Below are 18,896 nucleotides of genomic sequence, written 5' to 3'. Positions count from 1 at the left end.
TTTTTAATTAACATATACTGTATTATTTGTTTCAGGGGTACAGGTCTGTGATTCATGAGTCTTACACAACACCCAGAGCGTGACAACACATACTCTCCCCAATGTCCATCACCCAGCCACCCCATCCCTCCCATCCCCCTCCACTCCAGCAACCCTCAATCTGTTTCCTGAGATTAAGAGTCTCTTATGGTTTGTTTCCCCCTCTGGTTTCGTCTTGTTTCATTTTTCCCTCCCTTCCCCTATTATTTTATTTTATTTATTTAGCTTAAAGATTTTATTTATTTGAGAGAGAGAGAATGAGAGAGAGCACGAGAGGGAAGAGGGTCAGAGGGAGAAGCAGACTCCCCGCTGAGCAGGGAGCCCGATGTGGGACTCGATCCCGGGACTCCAGGATCATGACCTGAGCCGAAGGCAGTCGCTTAACCAACTGAGCCACCCAGGCACCCTCCCCTATTATTTTAAATAACACACCCAAAAAACCTTTAAATCTGAGTTCTAACAATTAAGGAACAAATAATTACAATGTTATTTAAATTATTCCATACCAAATAAAAGATGAAATGTTTCCCAATTCATTTCATGAAACCAGCAAAACCTTATTACCAAAACTTAATTAAAAAACAAACTCTGAAACTATATACCTTCCTAATTATTTCAGTTACTATGGCTATATGAAAAAAAATAACCCTAATACTTACTGACCAAAACACCACTTACTTTGCTCATGAATCTGCAATTTAAACAGGCCTCAGAGGAGATAGTTTGTCTCTGCTCTACTTAGGATCAACTGGGGTGGCTCAAAGGCTGGGGACTAAAATTAAATAAAGGCTCATTCACTAACACATCCAGTGGCTGATGCAGTCAGATGAAATCTTGGCTGGTTTCACATAGCTTCTGTATGTGGCCTCTGTATGTGGCCTAGGCTTCCTTACACTATGGTGGCTAGGTTCCAAAGGTAAGCATCTTTTTTTTTTTTATGTTTGTTAATCACCATATATTACATCATTAGTTTTTGATGTAGTGTTCCATGATTCATTGTTTGCGTATAACACCCAGTGCTCCATGCAGTACGTGCCCTCTTTAATAGCCATCACCAGGCTAACCCATCCCCCTACCCGCCTCACCTCTAGAACCCTCAGTTTGTTTCTCCGAGTCCATAGTCTCTCATGGTTCGTCTCCCGAGAGAGCCAGCCAGAAACAGTACCACCTTTTATGACCTAGCCTTGTCAGTCATACAGTATCAGCTCCTCCACATTCTATTAATCAGTTCGAAGGCCAGCCCAGGTTCAAGAGGAGAGGAAATAAACTCAGCTTCTAAGTGGCATGGTTCTAGAAGAACATGTACGACCACAAATATTGTTGAAACCAATTTTCAAAAATACTATATGCTACAGTCCACCTTCTGGTCACAGCAGTTCACATCCCTCCACATGCAAAAAAATATATACTTGTTCTCTCCCCCAATACCCACAACGATCAGGCTCAGGCTTGAGATCCAGGTATGGATGAACTTCTTGGGTACAGTTCCTTAAATATAGCTCCTTGAGTACAGTTCCTCTTGATCTGAAGAGCTATAAACAAAAAAGATAAGTTATCTTTTCTCCACAAACATGAATACACAGTGATGGAGCAGGCATAGGTCCATTAAAAGTTTAAAACCCAGCTGGGCATATGCTGCTAGTTCCTCAACTAAGGAATGAACCGTGTGGCTCATGTCTCCCCATTCTGGGCTGTAGGTTTCATGGTAATTAGCCATGTGCTTGGCACATTTCTTGACGTACAACTTTGAGATCCAAAGGCCTTTTTTTCATTTTGTATTGTCTCTGTGCCTTTCAGTCTAAATTGATATAATCCTTTTAAAAACTATGTGGATCATGAGAATGAGAAAACAAGCCATAGACTCAGAGAAAATATTTGCAAAGACTCATCTGATAAAGGATTATTACCTAAAATACACAAAGAATTCTTAAAACTCAACAGTAAGACAATGAACAACCAGATTAAAAACTGGGCAAAAGAGCTGCATAAAGACCTACCAAAGAAGATATACAGATGGCAAATAAGCACATAAAAAGATGCTAAACATCATATGTTATTAGGAAAATGTAACTACTATGCACCTACTAGAATAGCCAAAATCCAGAAAACTAACAACACTGAATGCTGGTGAGGATATGAAGTAACAGGAAATCTCATTCATTGCTGGTGGAAATGGAAGATGGTACAGAAACTTTGGAAGGCAATTTGGCAGTTTCTTGCAAAACTAAATAGACTCTTATAATACAATACAGCCATCACACTCCTTGGTATTAACCTAAAAGGCTTGAAAACTTATGTCCACACAAAAACCTGCACACAGTTTATAGAAGCTTTATTCATAACTGCCAAACCTTGGGAACAACCAAGAGGTCTTCAGGAGGTGAATGGATAAACCATGTAGACAATAGAATATTACTCAGTGTTTAAAAGAAATGTCCCGGCGCCTGGGTGGCTCAGTTGGTTAAGCGACTGCCTTTGGCTCAGGTCATGATCCTGGAGTCCTGGGATCGAGTCCCACATCGGGCTCCCTGCTCAGCAGGGAGTCTGCTTCTCCCTCTGACCCTCTTCCTCTCGTGCTCTCTATCTCTCATTTTCTCTCTCTCAAATAAAAAAATAAAATCTTTAAAAAGAAATAAATGTCCCACATCAGGCTCCCGGCTCAGCGGGGAGTCTGCTTCTCCCTCTGACCTCCCCTCTCATGCTGTTTCTCTCTCTCTCTCAAATAAATAAATAAAATCTTTAAAAAAAATAAAGATAAAATACTTTAAAAATAAATAAATAAATAAAAGAAATGAGCTATCAAACCATGAAAAGACAGGGAAGAACTTTAAATGCATATTATTACTAAGTGAAGGCAGCCAATCTGACAAGGCTATTAATATTGTATGACTACAACTGTATGACACTCTAAAATAGGCAAAACTATGCAAAGAGTAAAGATTAGTTTGTCAGGGGCTGGGGGGAGGACTGGATGAATAAGCAGAGCATAGAAGATTTTTAGGGCAGTAAGAATATTCTGTATAATACTATAATGGTGGATGTATGTCATTATACATTTGTCCAAGCCCACAGAACATACACCAAGAGTGAATCCTGTTGTAAACTATGGGCCAGGAGTGATAAAGATGTGTCAATGCAGGCTCATTGATTTTAACAAATGTACCATACCAGTGTATGAGAGGGACAGAGAATATGGGAACTCTGTGCTTTCTGCTCAGTTTTGTTCTGAACCTAAAACTGCTCTAAAAAGTCTTTTTTTTTTAAACCATATGGATTTCTTATGAATCAATTCATAATCCACTCCATTAGAAAAAAGCCACACCCATAAATTTCAAAATAACTCCTTGAGCTTCCTATAAGGTCCTGAGGGACAGTGCTCTTAAAATTCTTAGAGAAACTTTTAATAAAGAAGATCTATGAAGCACTGCAGGTCCTCGGGTCCTTAAAGAGAATACTGTCTTTGTGAAGCATGACATTAAATTTCCTGAAGCCTCAAAAGAGAGTTTTATAATCACTCCCTTGGCTTCATTGTTAAATGACAATACTCTAGATTTGATCTCTTTCTGACAATACTCTAGATTTGATCTCTTTTCATTAGACTTTTCTTTTTTCTTTTTAAGTTTTTTTTTTCTTAATTTGAGAATTGTCTGCCATCTGGAGAAACTAGAAAAGAGAGTTTTATTTTTGAACTCAGTAAGTTCTGGTTCCTTTATATTTAACAATTCTCTCCTCAGTTTTTCTTACTCCAATCAGACTACTTTAACAAAATGCCAGAGTGGCTTATAAACAACGAAAATTTATTTCTCACAGTTCTGAAGGCTAGAAGCCCAAGATCAGGGTGCCAAAATGGTTGGGTTCTGGTGAAGACCCTCTTTTACATTGCAAACTGCCAAACTGTCACTGTTTTCTCTCATGGTGGAAGGGGCCTGTCAGCTTTGTGGGGTCTCTTTTATAAAAGCACTTTTATGAGGGCTCCAGCCTCATGACCCTAAGCACCTCCCCAAAGGCCCCAACTGCTAATATCATCACATGGGCATTAACATTTAACCTAAGAATTTTGGAGGACATAACCATTCATACCATAATATTCTCTTCTATCATATTTTACTACAAGCAGCAAGAAAAAGCCAGAAAATACCCCCTGGAAATACCTTTATCATGCAATTCATTGTCATCATGCAAACCATTTCCTATTTTCCACATTACCATAGGTGACAATGTTGCTGAACTTTCTGCTATTACATATCAAGGATCTTTTCACTAACTTCAAATTATATTTTTTCACTTTCCTTTAAACCTTCACTTACTTCCTCAAGGGCTATCAGGTTTCCACCAACAATCTTTTCAAAACCCTCCCATCTTCCACCCACTGTCTAGTCCTAGTTTGGTTTCAGCTACTGCTATATTTTTAGGTTTCTGTTACATGGCACCCCACTTCCAAATACCAGAATTATTTCAATTTCTATAACTGCATAACAAATTACCCCAAAATTTAGGGGTTTAAAAGAATATTATTTATTTTGTTCAAGAATCTGCAGTTTGGGCAGGGCTTTCTGCTCCACTCAAAGGAGATATAAACAACAACAAAGAATTATAGATGCTTATAACAGATGTTAGTATATATATGAGGGGCACAAAGGATTAGTGGTTAATTCCTTCTGGGAAATCACAGAAAAAATAACACTGAGCCAAAGTTGGGTGCTGACATGAAGAGGAGAAGGAATATAAAACAAGGGATCACATACAAAAAAACTGTAAGTGTACTGATACAAATAAGTCGATTGAGGAAAGAGAGCAGAAAGGAAAGAACTAGTAAGAGGTGAGGCTAACAAGGAAGGCTGGGAACAGACAATGTTTTTATAGGAGTAAGCAAGAGGCCTGGGATCAAATCAGCTCTAACACTACCAGAAGCTACACCATGGAGAGCAGCTGCTACTGGGAACTATTGGGAACTGTGAAGAACGGCAGCTGTTAAAGAAAGGCCCCTAAGTTATAAGAAAGAATGCCAGGAAGTGCTGTCATGGAGAGAGGTTGTCAAAAGATACCACTTTAGTGGTACCTGATAGAAAAGCTACCAGGAAGAAAAGCAAGAAATGTCTTCAGCTCAACAGCCACAAGGTCAGGCTGGGGTTCCCTATGCATTCTGTATCTCTAATACAAACACCCAACTTTTCCTTAGAGAGAAAGAAGGCTCCTCCCGCTATCTACTTAATAGGCAGAGGTAGTAGTGACTATGAGAATTTCAATACAATTTCTCTCCAAAAAGTCAACAGAAACTCAATGAGGCCTGCAGTTATTTATACAGACTGGATTACTCTCTTAGGTTCATGATGAAAAGCATAAACCTGGAAAAGAAGGTGGTATTTCTCTCTCCCTCTCTTCCCTTTCTCTCTGTCTCTCCATGTACACACATGAATCTCTTTTTAACCTATTAGATTTCTTTTTTTTAATAGGAACTCTGTGCTATTTTATTTTTTTTCATAACCACACATTAATAGCTTACTTCAAAGCCACCAGAAGCCAATAGCATGAACCTTAAACTAAATCCTGGCCGTCTAGTACATGTTTTCTCTTAAAAGTGAAGTTTTTATTTGGCAGTGGCACTTTTTGGAATAGAAGTGAGACCAACATTTAAGAAAAGATTATTACTCTATAAAATAAACACTACCTTAGTGAGTCTTCCTTTCCAGACAGATACAAAATCTAACTGCACTCCCCGTGCCTAAAGGAGTCATGATAGCAACAGAAGATCCTGTCAGTTCTTATAGCTCAAGTGGACAAGAATTATAGTGGAAACTTCAAACAGAATCACTGGTGCAACAACTGTAGCCACTAAGATAAGGATTTCAAGTAGATATGTATAGAGAATGGAAGCAGGAAAAATTGTCTCACGTTAAACTGACAAACCAGAGCACTACTCCCCGTAACCTAAACCTCACTTATACTTAAAAACAAGCTTATACAAAACTTACATAGAATCTAATCAGATAAAAAAAAAATTTTCTTTTTTTTAAGATCTGGATTCAGGCAGCTGTAGCAGAAGTTGCTGGATCTCTATTTTACCGTTTCAATACAGATATGACTAAATTATTTATGTGTTTTTCTGATTTCTGCTCCTGTAACCAATAGCCTATATTGTTGTACTTCTGTTAAAAAAAAAATCACCCTCAACGAAGTAGAGATAGAGGATACATAGCTCAACATCATAAAGGCCATATACGAAAGACCCACAGCTCCACAGCTAACATCACCCTCAAAGGGGGCAAACCTGAGAGCTTTTCCTCTATGGTCAGGAACAAGACAGGGATGTTTTCACTCTCACCATTACTATTTAACATACACTAGAAGTCCTAGCCTCAGCAATCAGACAACAATAAAAGGCATCCGAATCAGCAAGGAAGAAGTCAAACTTTCACTATTCACAGATGACATGATACTCTACGTAGAAAATCCAGAAGATTCCACCAAAAAATTGATAGAACTGATACACAAATTTAGCAGAGTCACAGGATATAAAATTAATGTACAGATTTCTGTTGCATTTCTATACACCATTAATGAAGCAGCAGAAAAAGAAATCAAGGAATCAATCCCATTTACAATTTCACCAAAAACAGTAAGATACCTAGAAATAAACCTAACTAGAGAGGTAAAAGATTTGTACTCTGAAAACTATAGAACACTTATGAAAGAAACTGGACACAAAAAAATGGGAAATGATTCCACATACATGGATTGGAAGAACAAACTTTTTTTTTTTTTAAGATTTTATTTACTTATTTGACAGAGATAGACACAGCGAAAGAAGGAACACAAGCAAGGAGAGTGAGAAAGGGAGAAGCAGACTTCCTGGTGAGCAGGGAGGCTGATACAGGATTTGATCCCAGGACCCTGGGACCAAGACCTGAGTTGAAGGCAGACGCTTAACAACTGAGCCACCCAAGCGCCCCAGAACAAACATTGTTAAAATTTCTAAACTACCCAAAGCAATCAAACCTTTAATGCAATCCCTATCAAAATACCACCAGCATTTTTTGCAGAGCTACAACAAACAATCCTAAAATTTGTACGGAACCACAAAAGACCCTGAATAGCCAAAGCAATCTTGAAAAACAAAACTGGAGGCATCACAATTCCGGACTTCAAGCTCTATTACAAAGATGTAGTAATCAAGACAGTATGGTACTGGCACAAACAGAGACACACAAATCAACGGAACAGAATAGAGAACCAAGAAATGGACCCACAACTATATGGCCAACTAATCTTCCACAAAACAGGAAAGAATATCCAATGGAAAAAAGACAATCTCTTCAACAAATGGTGTTGAGAAAAGTGGACAGCAACATGCAGAAGAATGAATCTGGACCACTTTCTTACACAATACACAAAAATAAATTCCAAAATGGAAGAAAGACCGGATGCCTGGGTGGCTCAGATGGTTAAGCGTCTGCCTTTGGCTCAGGTCACAATCCCAGGATCCTAGAATCAAGTCCCACATCAGGCTCCTTACTCATGGGGAGCCTGCTTCTCTCTGCCTGCCCCTCCCCCTGCTTGTGCTCTCTACCTCTGACAAAAAATAAATAAAATCTTTTTTTTTAAAAAATGGATGAAAGACCTAAATGTGAGACAGGAAACCATTAAAATCCTAAAGGAGAACACAGGCAACAACTTCTTTGACTCAGTGGAAGTAACTTCTTACTAGAACTAAAAGGCAGCCTATGGGAATGGGAGAAAATATTTGCAAGTGCAAATATCTAATAAGGGTTAGTATCTAAAATCTATAATGAACTTATCAAACTCAACACTCAGAAAACAAATAATCCAGTTAGGAAATGGGCAGAAGATATCTCCAAAGAAGACATCCAGATGGCTAACAGACACATGAAGAAATGCTCTCAACATCACTCATCATCAGGGAAATACAAATCAAAACCACAATGAGATACCACCTCACACCTGTTAGAATGGCTAAAATTAACAACACAGGAAACAACAGGTGTTGGCGAGGATACAGAGAAAGGGGAACCCTCTTACACTGTTGGTGGGAATGCAAACTAGTGCAGCCACTCTGGAGAACAGTTTGGAGGTTCCTCTAAAAGTTAAACGTAGAATTATCTTATGACCCAGCAACTGCACTACTAGATATTTACCCAAAGGATACAAAACTATGGATTTGAATGGGCACATGCACCCTGTTTATAGCAGCATTAACAACAATAGCCAAATTATGGAAATAGTCCAAATGTCTATCGACTGATGAACCAATAAAGATGTGCTCTCTCTCTATACGTGTGTGTGTGTATACATATATAATGGAATATTACTTAGCCATCCAAAGGAATGAAATCTTGCCATTTGCAATGGTGTGGATGGAGGTAGAGAGTATTATACTAAGCAAAATAAGTCAGTCAGAAAAAGACAAATACCATATGATTTCATTCCTATGAGGAATTTAGGAACAAAACAGATGATCATAGGGGAAGGGAATAAAAAAAGAGAGGGAAGCAAACCATAAGAAACTCTTAATTACAGGGGCGCCTGGGTGGCTCAGTCGTTAAGTGCCTGCCTTCAGCTCAGGTCATGATCCCAGGGTCCTGGGTTCCCTGCTCCTCCCTCTCCCACTCCCCCTGCTTGTGTTCCCTCTCTCGCTGTGTCTCTGTCAAGTAAATAAATAAAATCCTCAAAAAAAAAAAAAAAAGACTTAATTACAGAGAACAAACTGAGGGCTACTGGAGGGGAGGTGGGTGGGGGGATGGGCTAAATGCATGAGGGCACTTGTGTTGAGCACTGGGTATTACATGTAAAATTCTACTCCTGAAACCAATATTACACTATATGTTAACTAACTAGAATTTAAATAAAAATTTAAAAAAATCAAAGAAAGAAAGAATCTCATGGACCGGCAACTGGTCGGGGCCCCTATGAGGGCAGTGCCTTCATGGCTGAATCTTTTAGGCTCCTGACCTGGCTGCAGCTGCAGTGAGAACACTGGATCCAACAATCACCAAGCAGCTGTAAATGAGTTGGCAGTTATATGGAACTGCACAGAGCCACCATATACCAGGAACTGCCTAGAACTGCTTCCATGGCAGAGACTGTAACCATAACAAGTTCTACACAAACAGAGCAGTATCCCTCTTTAGAATCTCCAGGCACTAATATATTCTCTTCTCGGCTCTAAGACCTCAGCCCTAAATCAGAAGGAACAGGGAAAGTCCCACTTACCAACTTAATACATTAGTCTCCTCTGAAATTTACATTAAATTATCTTTTAATTATTTATGTAGTAGTTCTATTTAACAGCCTTTTTAAAATGTAAATCTTTGGATAAAATCTTGTAGACTGCTGGGCAGCACAAATCCTTATATTCTTTTGATGTATGCAGTAGTTTCTTTACCCCAAAATTGTCCCTGAAAAAATCCTAATACACCTAAAAAGACTCACATTCCACTCCAAGATAAATAAGCAAAAATGTCCCCATTCTACCCAAAAGAAAATAAACGAAGATATTTTTCCTTTGTTCAGCTAAAAACCTTTTGAAGGTCTTCTAGCTACAATAGAGCTACAATGGTTACCATTTGGACTAGATGATTAGAATCTTGCATAATCTATTCTCAGGAGTGAACAAATATATTTTGGTTATTGACAAAAGGATAGACAAGCAGAAAAATAAAAGCAATTGTGTTTGGCTAGTGGTCTGGGGAGGAGGAGGTTGGGAGAAAAAAGAACACTGCAAACTACGGCATTAGACACCTACTACAAAGCTTACTCTCCATCACACAGCTTAAAGATTCTCCAAAAAAAATCTATTTTCTGCAAAATCTTCCTAAGACACCTCACAGAACTGCACTACTCATTTTGGAGGCAAGTGGTCTAACAATAAAGAAACAAGAAAAGGGAAACTGCACAACTCCTAGAAGAAAACATAGGGGAAAAGCTCCTTGATACTGGTCTTGGAAATGATTTTATATCACACCAAAAGTATAAGCAACAAAATAAAAATAAATAAGTGGGACAAGTCCAAACTAAAAATTTCTGCACAGCAAAAGAAACAACAAAATAAAAAGGCAACCTACAGAATGCAAGAAAATATCTGCAAACCACATATCGGTAATGGGTTACTATTAAAATATACACACAAGGGGGGCGCCTGGGTGGCTCAGTTGGTTAAGCGACTGCCTTCGGCTCAGGTCATGATCCTGGAGTCCCGGGATCGAGTCCCACGTCGGGCTCCCTGCTCAGCGGGGAGCCTGCTTCTCCCTCTGACCCTCTCCCCTCTCATGCTGTTTCTCTCTCTCACAAATAAATAAATAAAATCTTTAAAAAAAAAAAAATATACACACAAGGAACTCATACAACTCAACAGCAAAAAATAATCCAATTTAAAAAATGGGCAGAGGACCTTAAGAGAAATTTTTCCAAAGAACATATAACAAATGGCCAACAGGTATATGAAGAGATGCTCAACATCACTAATCATCATGGAAATGCAAATCAAAACCACGATGAGATAACACCTCACACCTGTTAGAATGGCTAGTAACAAAAAGACAAAAATTTTGCAAGGATGTGGAGAAGGGAAGACTTGCACACTCTTTGTGACAACGTAAACTGGTGTGGCCACCCTGGAAAACAGTATGGAGGTTCCTCAAAAAATTAAAAACAGAAATATCATACAATCTAGCAACTCCACTTCTGTTTATCTGAAGAAAACAAAAACATTCATTTGAAAAGATACATACACACCTATATTTACTGTGGCATTGTTTACAACAGTAAGATTATGGAAGCAACCTAAGTGTCCATCAAAAGATGAATGGATAAAGATGGGGAAAATATACATATACAATGGAATATTACTCAGCATAAAAAAAGAATGACATCTTGCCATTTGTGACAACATGGATGGACCTAGAGGGTATTACATTAAGTGAAATAAGTCAGACAGAAAAAGGCAAATACCATATGATTTCACTTACATATGGAATCTTAAAAAAAGGGGAGGAGGCAAACGAACAAAACAAAACAGAAACAGACTCATAAATACAGAGAACAAACTGGGGGTTGCCAGACTGGAGGGGCGTAGGGAATTGACAAACAGGTGAAGAATGAAGAAGATCAAGAGATACAAACTTCCACTTATAAAATAAGTCACAGAGATGAAAAGTACAGCATACAGAGTATAGTAATATTTTAATAACGTTGTAGGATGACAGATGCTGACTACACTTATTGTGAGCACTAACATATATAAATGTCAAATCACTACTGCTTCCTGAAACTAATATTGTATGTCAGTTATACATATTAAATTAAATATATATATATATATATGCGCACACAAACGCACACACACACACATACACACAACAGAATATTATTCAGCCATGAGAAGGAAATCCTGCCATTTACTACAACATGGATGGATCTTGAGGGCATTATACTAAATGACATAAGTCAGACAGAGAAAGACAAATATTATATAATCTCACTACATATGGTATCTGAAAAAAGGCAAGCTAATAGAGTAAAACAGTGGTTGGCAGGTGCCACAAGGGGCTGCAAGGTAGGGGAAATGAGAAGATATTGGTCAAAGGTACAAACTTCAGTTATAAGATGAATAAGTTTTGATGATCTAATGTATAGTATGGTGACTATAGTTAAAAATATCATATTATATATTTGAAAACTGCTACAAGAATAGATCTTAAGGGGCACCTGGGTGGCTCAGTTGGTTAAGCATCCAACTTCAGCTCAGGTCATGATCCCGGAGACCTGGGACTGACCCCATATCAGGCTCCCTGCTTGACTGGGCATCTGCTTCTCCTTCTCCCTCTGCTCCTCCCCTCCGCTCATGCGCACACACGCGCTGTCTCAAATAAATAAAATCTTTAAAAAAAAAAAAAAGAATATATCTTAAATGTTCTCACCACACAGACACAAAAATAGTGATTATGTGAGGTGATAAAGGTGTTAACTAACCCTACTGTGGTAGTCATTTCACAATAGATATCTGTATCAAATCATCACACTGTACACCTTAACCTTACACAATGTTATATGTCAATTGTCTCAATAAAGTGGGAAAAAAAGAAAATGATTAACAGAAAAACAGGTGTCTATAACACACAAATAATGAGCAATTAAAAATGTCCATTAATTTTAAAAATTTATCCACCTATGTAAAACCTATGTTTGCCTTCACTGACTAAACATTAATTTAGAAGAATATCTTTAATTTTTTTAAAGATTTTATTTATTTATTTGACACAGGAGAGAGAGGGAGAGGGAGAAGCAGACTCCCCGCTGAGCAGGGAGCCTGATGCGGGACTCGATCCCAGGACCATGGGATCATGACCTGAGCCTAAGGCAGACGCTTAACGACTGAGCCACCCAGGCATCCCCAGAAGAGTATCATCTTAATTGTAGGTCCTTAAATGAGTTCAAAACCATGCCATATTAGAAACTGTCTCACACATTTATACATTTCTCAGATCTCAACAATAATAGCATTTCCTTGTAGGCTACAGTAAGAATTATGATCTTCACCTTAAGGGTCACAAAAAGTTATTGACACTTTTTAAAGAGAAGAGGATGTGATCAGATTTGCATTATAAAAGGAAGATCCCAGTTGTAGTATGGAGAATTAACTTCTGATATGTGTAGGGGTGGAGGGGGTGCTACAAGGGGTAGATGAATGATGCTATTGTAAAAATTGGTTAAAATATTATTGCAATGGTACATGAGTAGAATCTTGGATAATAATCTATGTCTAGATTATTATTATGCTAGTGTGGTAGCAGCAGGAAAAAAAAAAAGGATGAATTGCAGACTAATTAGAAAGTAAAACTGACAGGACTTGGCTCTGCATAGCGTACAGGGAATGAGCGTGAGGGATCTCTCAAAGACAGAGAGTTGACCCTTAAACAAAATGGTTTGAACTGTGCAAGTCTACCTACATGTGGAATTTTTTTACAGCACAGTAATGTAAATGTATTTTCTCTTCCTTATGATTTTCTTAATAACATTTTCTTTTCTCTACCTTACTGTATTATAAGAATATAGTATATAATACATATAACATACAAAGTATATGTTAATCCATTGTTTATGTTACCAGTAAGGCTTCCAGTCAACAGCAGGCTATTAATAAAGTTTTGGGAGAATCAACAGTTATATGCAGATTTTCAGCTTTTCAGGGTCAGCACCTCTAACCCCCACATTGTTCAAGGGTCAACTGTATACAGTTTATATAGATACATATATACACACACACACACAAAGGAAACGATAAAACTTTATTTTCAAAAGTAAAAAAATTTTTAAATATATAGTATATCAGTTCCTTAGAAAAGATGGCTGAACATAATTCTCTACCTCTCTTTGAATTAATACCCTTTGCAATATGACCTCATTGCTCTTCCCATCAAAAGGTATAGTCTATTCCCTTATTCCCTGAATCTAAGCTGGCTTTTTCACTTGTTTTGCCAAGAGTCCAAAAGAGGTGACACTGTAAGTTCTAAGCCAGTTTTAAGTGTGTATTTCAGAAGTCCTTGCAATTCTGCTACCTTGCTTAGATCCCTGAAACTGTCATGTGAATAAGTTTAGATTAGCCTGCTGCAGGATGCGAGAGACACAAGGCCCAACTGCTCCCAATGCCTCAGCCAAGAGCTCATCACTCTCATAAACACAGCCATCTAGGTAAACAGCTGAACAGAAATGCATGAGGGAGCCAGGCTGAGACCAAAACCATCCAGTTGATCCCAGCCTAATCTCCTGATCCACAAGATGGTGAGCTAAGTAAATGGTTGCTGTTTTAAGCCACTAAGCTTCGCTAAACCATAGAAGTTTCCTATATAACAAAAGACAACCGATAAATCTATCTAAGCTTTTCAGAGATTTATACTGGCCAGCTAGCTAGATTTAGTGATTTACTGAATGATAACAACCAGAGTAAAGTCAAAGAGCAATGAAGGAACACTGAGAGCAGCCAGGCCTCTGCCCATATATCCTAAACTAAGCTTTCCAGTTGATATAACTAACCCACAGAAACAGAGCCCTCAGTCAGCCTTCCACTCAGAAAGGAAACCTATCAGAAGTATATCTATTTATTCAGTAACAGAGAAAACTCACATCAGCTTCCAGTAATCATCAATGTATTCTTTATTCTTAAAAACAAGTTTGAAGAATTTCCAAACATATGAAGAAAACTGGGAGCAGGAAAGAAAAAAAAAAAAAGAAAAAGAAACTAATTTCAGAGATCATTCCCAAAGATTATTAGTCCCAAAGAATATTTAGGGAGAAGACAATGTAAAAAAATAAATTCTAACTAGTATCTTTACAGAATTTTAAGATAATGTATCTATAAAACATGAACAGGATGCCACAGAAACAAAGAACACTAAAGGAACAGAGTTCTTTGAAAATAAATATGACTACTGAAAACATTTTTCAAAAGAAGGACTGAAAAATAAAGACAAGGACATTTCCTAGAACATATAGCAAAAAGAGAGAAAAATATAGAAGAACAAATGATACAAGAAATGGAGAATAAATTAAGAGATTCAACATCAGAGGAAGAGAAGTTCCAGAGAAAGAAAAGCAAGAAAATATAGAGGAAATAACCAATATGAGACAGGAACCCATCAAAACCCTAGAGGAGAACACAGGCAGCAACCTCTTTGACCTTGGCCACAGCAGCTTCTTACTAGACACATCTCCAGAGGCAAGGAAAACAAAAGCAAAAACGAACGACCGGGACTTCATCAAGATAAAAAGCTTTTGCACAGCAAAGGAAACAATCAACAAAACTAAAAGACAACCGACAGAATGGGAGAAAATATTGGCAAATTACATATCAGATAAAGGGATAGTATCCAAAATCTATAAAGAACTTATCAAACTCAACACACAAAAAACAAAAAATCCAGTCAAGAAATGGGCAGAAGACATGAACAGACATTTCTCCAAAGAAGATATACAAATGGCTAACAGACAAAAAAATAAGATCAATATCTAGACATATTCTTTAGATTTCTGAGCATAAGTTGTATAAGGAAAATATCTTAAAACCTCCCAGAAAGGCAAGAAATAAACAGGCATCAAGCTTCTCAGTAACAGCACGAAATTCTAGAAGGCAATATGGCATGTCTTTAAAGTTCTGAAGGAAAAATGTTTCGAATTTAAAATTCTATATCCACAGGTCCATCAAGTACAAGGATCAAACAAAAACATTTTCAGACACTTAAGAACTATAAGATTTGTTATCAGGCAATGTTCTGAAGATACTGAAAATGTTATTCAGTAAAATGAAGTGAGAAACAAAGAAAACAATGGATCTAAGAAACAGAAGATCTACCCCAGGATCATAGCAAAAAAATAAAAAATCCAGAATGGTAAGTCTGCAGCCAACCTAGAGAGCAACAGATCCCAAGTGGGTCAGAAAGACAAAAGGCTCTAAAAGGACTGTCACCAAGAAGAAAGTAGATTTTATAACCCAGTATGACAGAGAAGGCAGATAATTTTCAGAATGAAGGTTTCTTATTTTGTTAATCAGAAGAAAAACAGTTAAGTCCTAACTCTAAAAGGAAAAACAATACATAAGAAAGTCAAGGTTCAATTATAAAGAAAATTAAAATATTACATAATTTTGAGAAATTTATGTAGAAGAAAAAATAATCCATTTTACCTTGATCCCAGAAGCATTATCCTCAGGGTGATGACTCTGGACATAGACAAAGAGATACAATCACAATATATACTATTTGGTTCTGTATCATATAATCATAATAAGTTAAACAGTTAAGTGCTGTTTATTGGTTTTAACTTTTAGAATAAATTGAAAGCATGGAAGAGTTAACTACAATTACAGAAAATTATTAACACTAATAGAAATTATTCATATAGTACTTATTATGTACCAAGTCCTATTTTAAGTGTTTTACATATATTAAATTATTTAAGCATAATAATCTTGTGAAATAAGTACATTATCCCCATTTTACAGCTCAGGAAAGTGAGGCACAAAGAGACTGAATAACTTGCCAGTTCACACAGCTAGGATGTTCTACAGCCTGGATTTGAAACCAGGCAGCCTGGCCCCAATGTTCACATTCTTAACCACAATGTTATACTGCCTTCTTTAAATAGAATATAGCTATTATCAACTGATAATTTTAAAGTAAATAGATATCTGACAGAAGTTAAAAGGCAGAAAGGAGGTAAAAGAGTTGAAGTAAAGGGTATAAGTGATAATATCTTCACTTTATAAAATGAGAAATAAGAGATACTGTTAATAGTTAATGGAACATGAAATAGAGGTTTAGGTATACTGGCATTGCAAAGATAGAGGAAATAACATCAATAATATATAACTACATAAAATTTGAAGTAGCACAAGAGTAGCATAAATGAACTAAATCCTCATCTTTAATGGCAGGTCACCAACAATTATTGCCTTAGATGATGAATCAAGAAACAGTGACGTTAAGTATATTATTTTAAATTATAGAGGCATTCATTAGAGGACAAAAATAATTAAAATCTGCTTGTAGCATTTCAGACAGGCTAGTATAGTACAGCATTTAAAAGTATAAGCTTGGGACGCCTGGCTTCAGGTCAGGTCATGATCCCAGGGTCCTGGGATCGAGTCCCACATTGGGCTTCCCTGCTCGGCAGGAAGTCTGCTTCTCCCCCTGCCTGCTGCTCCCCCCTGTGCTCACCCACGCTCGCTCGCTCTCTCTGACAAATAAATTAAATCTTTAAAAATTTTTAAAAATAAAAATAAATAATAAAAGTATAAACTCTGGGTGTGCCTGGGTGGCTCAGGCAGTTAAGCGTCTGCCTTCGGCTCAGGTCATGATCCCAGGGTCCTGGGATCGACCCCCATGGGGCTCCCTGCTCTGCGGACAGTCTGCCTCTCCCTCTCGCTCTGCCCTTGCTCGTGCTCACTTGTGTGTGCACACTCTCTCTCTCTCAAATATATAGAAAAATAAATAAAATCTTTTAAAAAAAAAGTATAAGCTCTGGATCAAAACTTCCTGGGATCAAAACCCAACTCCTCTACTTAGTATTAATAGCATTACTGAAGAAGGTTACTCACTGTTCTCGATTTCCTTATCTGAAAATGCCTAATTCATTTGGATATTATGGTTAAGAGTAAATACTTGTAGAGCATTAGAATTCTCTACAAAGGACACTCCTTCCCCAGATATTCCCTCCCCACTCAAGTCTTTATTCGAATGCCACCTTTACAGAAGGGCCTTCATGGCCACTTTATCCAAAATGTCAATGTAGAATTCTCTACATAGCAGCATAGCTGCTACATAGGTAGCAGCTATGAATTAGAAGAACACAACACATGAACAAACAAAGATGCTCACACAAGTTTACATTTAGTTCCCAATTACTTAGCCAAGTATCCAAAATCTCATCAGTAGTGAGACGGACACTCAGAGCAGGAATAGATGTAGAATATCTCAGCACTGCTTCCACTGGCCTCTAGAGTCCTGCACTACCAGCAGGAGGGCAAGGTAGGGTCTAGCAATATTTGACAAGCCGAATTGTTATGGTTCTACTTCTCTTTTAAATTCAGGGCTTACATCATTTTGGGAAGAACCACCCCTAACAAGCCATATCCTTTAATGGGAAGAAATTACAAACATCTGGGTTCCTGCTGGTTCTTGAGCCAAACCCAGTGCCAATAAGGCCGCAACTTTAAGAGGAGAAAACAATCAATATTCAGATGTTCCCAAACATCCTTGCTTCCTCCAAGTTTCTAGTGTTTGGAAAAACTGTTTCTCCACAGATTGCCTCTGAGGAATAGAACTGGGGTTCTAATCTCTGTAGAAAACATTGAAAATCATGGCCCCTGTGATATATCTCATTAGCTCACTAGGAGAAAAGGACACATATAAAATTATGACGAACTTTACAACACAGACAAGATAAAGGGAATGGAATAAAAGATACAGAATTTTGCAAAATAAAACTGAGTAAAGAGAAGTCAATGCATTCTAAGTAAAAGGAATGAGCAAAAACAGGAAAGCAACAATGCAAAAGGAGAGCTTAGGCAACACAGGTACTTCAATTTGACTGAAAGAAAAGATTTATATGAAACTACACTGTGAAAGGCCATGGAGAACCTGCAGCCTTTGGGGGTAGGCAACAAGCAGAGTTATGAAGGAGTAAGGTATTTCAAAATGTTTAATATTTCTTTCTACACTTACCTCTCTAGATGACTCAAATGGTCTCATAATCTTAAATATTATCTCTACGCTGATGACTTCCAGACCTCCCTCCTGAACTTCAGTCTAGTATACCCACATGAACCTAGACAGTCTTGCTCAGCATGGATGTCAAGCAGGCATCACAAACTTAGCACATGCCAAGCTTAACTCCCGAAAATCCCCTGCCAAACCTGCTCCTCTCAGAGCCACCTACATTCCCAATTAATGGCAATTCCATCCTTTAGCTGCTCAGGCCAAAGACCTTCAAATGATCCTTGACTCTTCTTTTCCTTTCATACTTCACATCCAATCCATCAGAAAATTATGTTGGCTCTACTTCAAATATTCCCAAACCAGAATACCTCTCACTACTCCCACGCTATTACACAGGTCTGGACCACCGTTATCTCTGACCAGGATTGATGTCAAAGATCCTAACTGATCTCCCTATTTCCCCTTGCTCCTCAATATGGGTACCACAATGATTCTGTTAACATGTAAGTCAGATCATTGCACTTGTATGTTTCATTAAGAGTAAAACCACACTCCTAATTGTGACCTACAGTCTGTGTCTTCCCACTGAAATCTCTCTCCCCTTGATTCCTACTACTAATCTTCCACTCTGCT

At 37.8% G+C, this 18,896-nt stretch overlaps 1 long non-coding RNA gene across 1 annotated transcript in view; it reads right to left on the bottom strand.

Moving 5' to 3' along the window:
* Window positions 1-391: 391 nt before the first annotated feature.
* The window catches only part of LOC112822452 (uncharacterized), a 32,168-nt gene continuing 13,663 nt past the window's right edge, over window positions 392-18,896 (bottom strand). Inside the window, exons 2-3 of the long non-coding RNA XR_012378973.1 lie at window positions 15,731-15,766; window positions 392-1,571 (exon numbers count right to left, since the gene is read on the bottom strand). This is a non-coding gene — a long non-coding RNA (uncharacterized lncRNA). The remainder of the gene's footprint in view (window positions 1,572-15,730; window positions 15,767-18,896) is intronic.

This window comes from Callorhinus ursinus, unplaced genomic scaffold, assembly GCF_003265705.2.
Source record: "Callorhinus ursinus isolate GAN/ISIS: 27379988/994484 unplaced genomic scaffold, GSC_fseal_2.0 scaffold8, whole genome shotgun sequence".
Taxonomy (NCBI): Eukaryota; Metazoa; Chordata; class Mammalia; order Carnivora; family Otariidae; genus Callorhinus; species Callorhinus ursinus.
The sequence above is the reverse complement of the archived record's forward strand: the minus strand, read 5'-3'. Positions and strand labels throughout refer to the sequence as shown.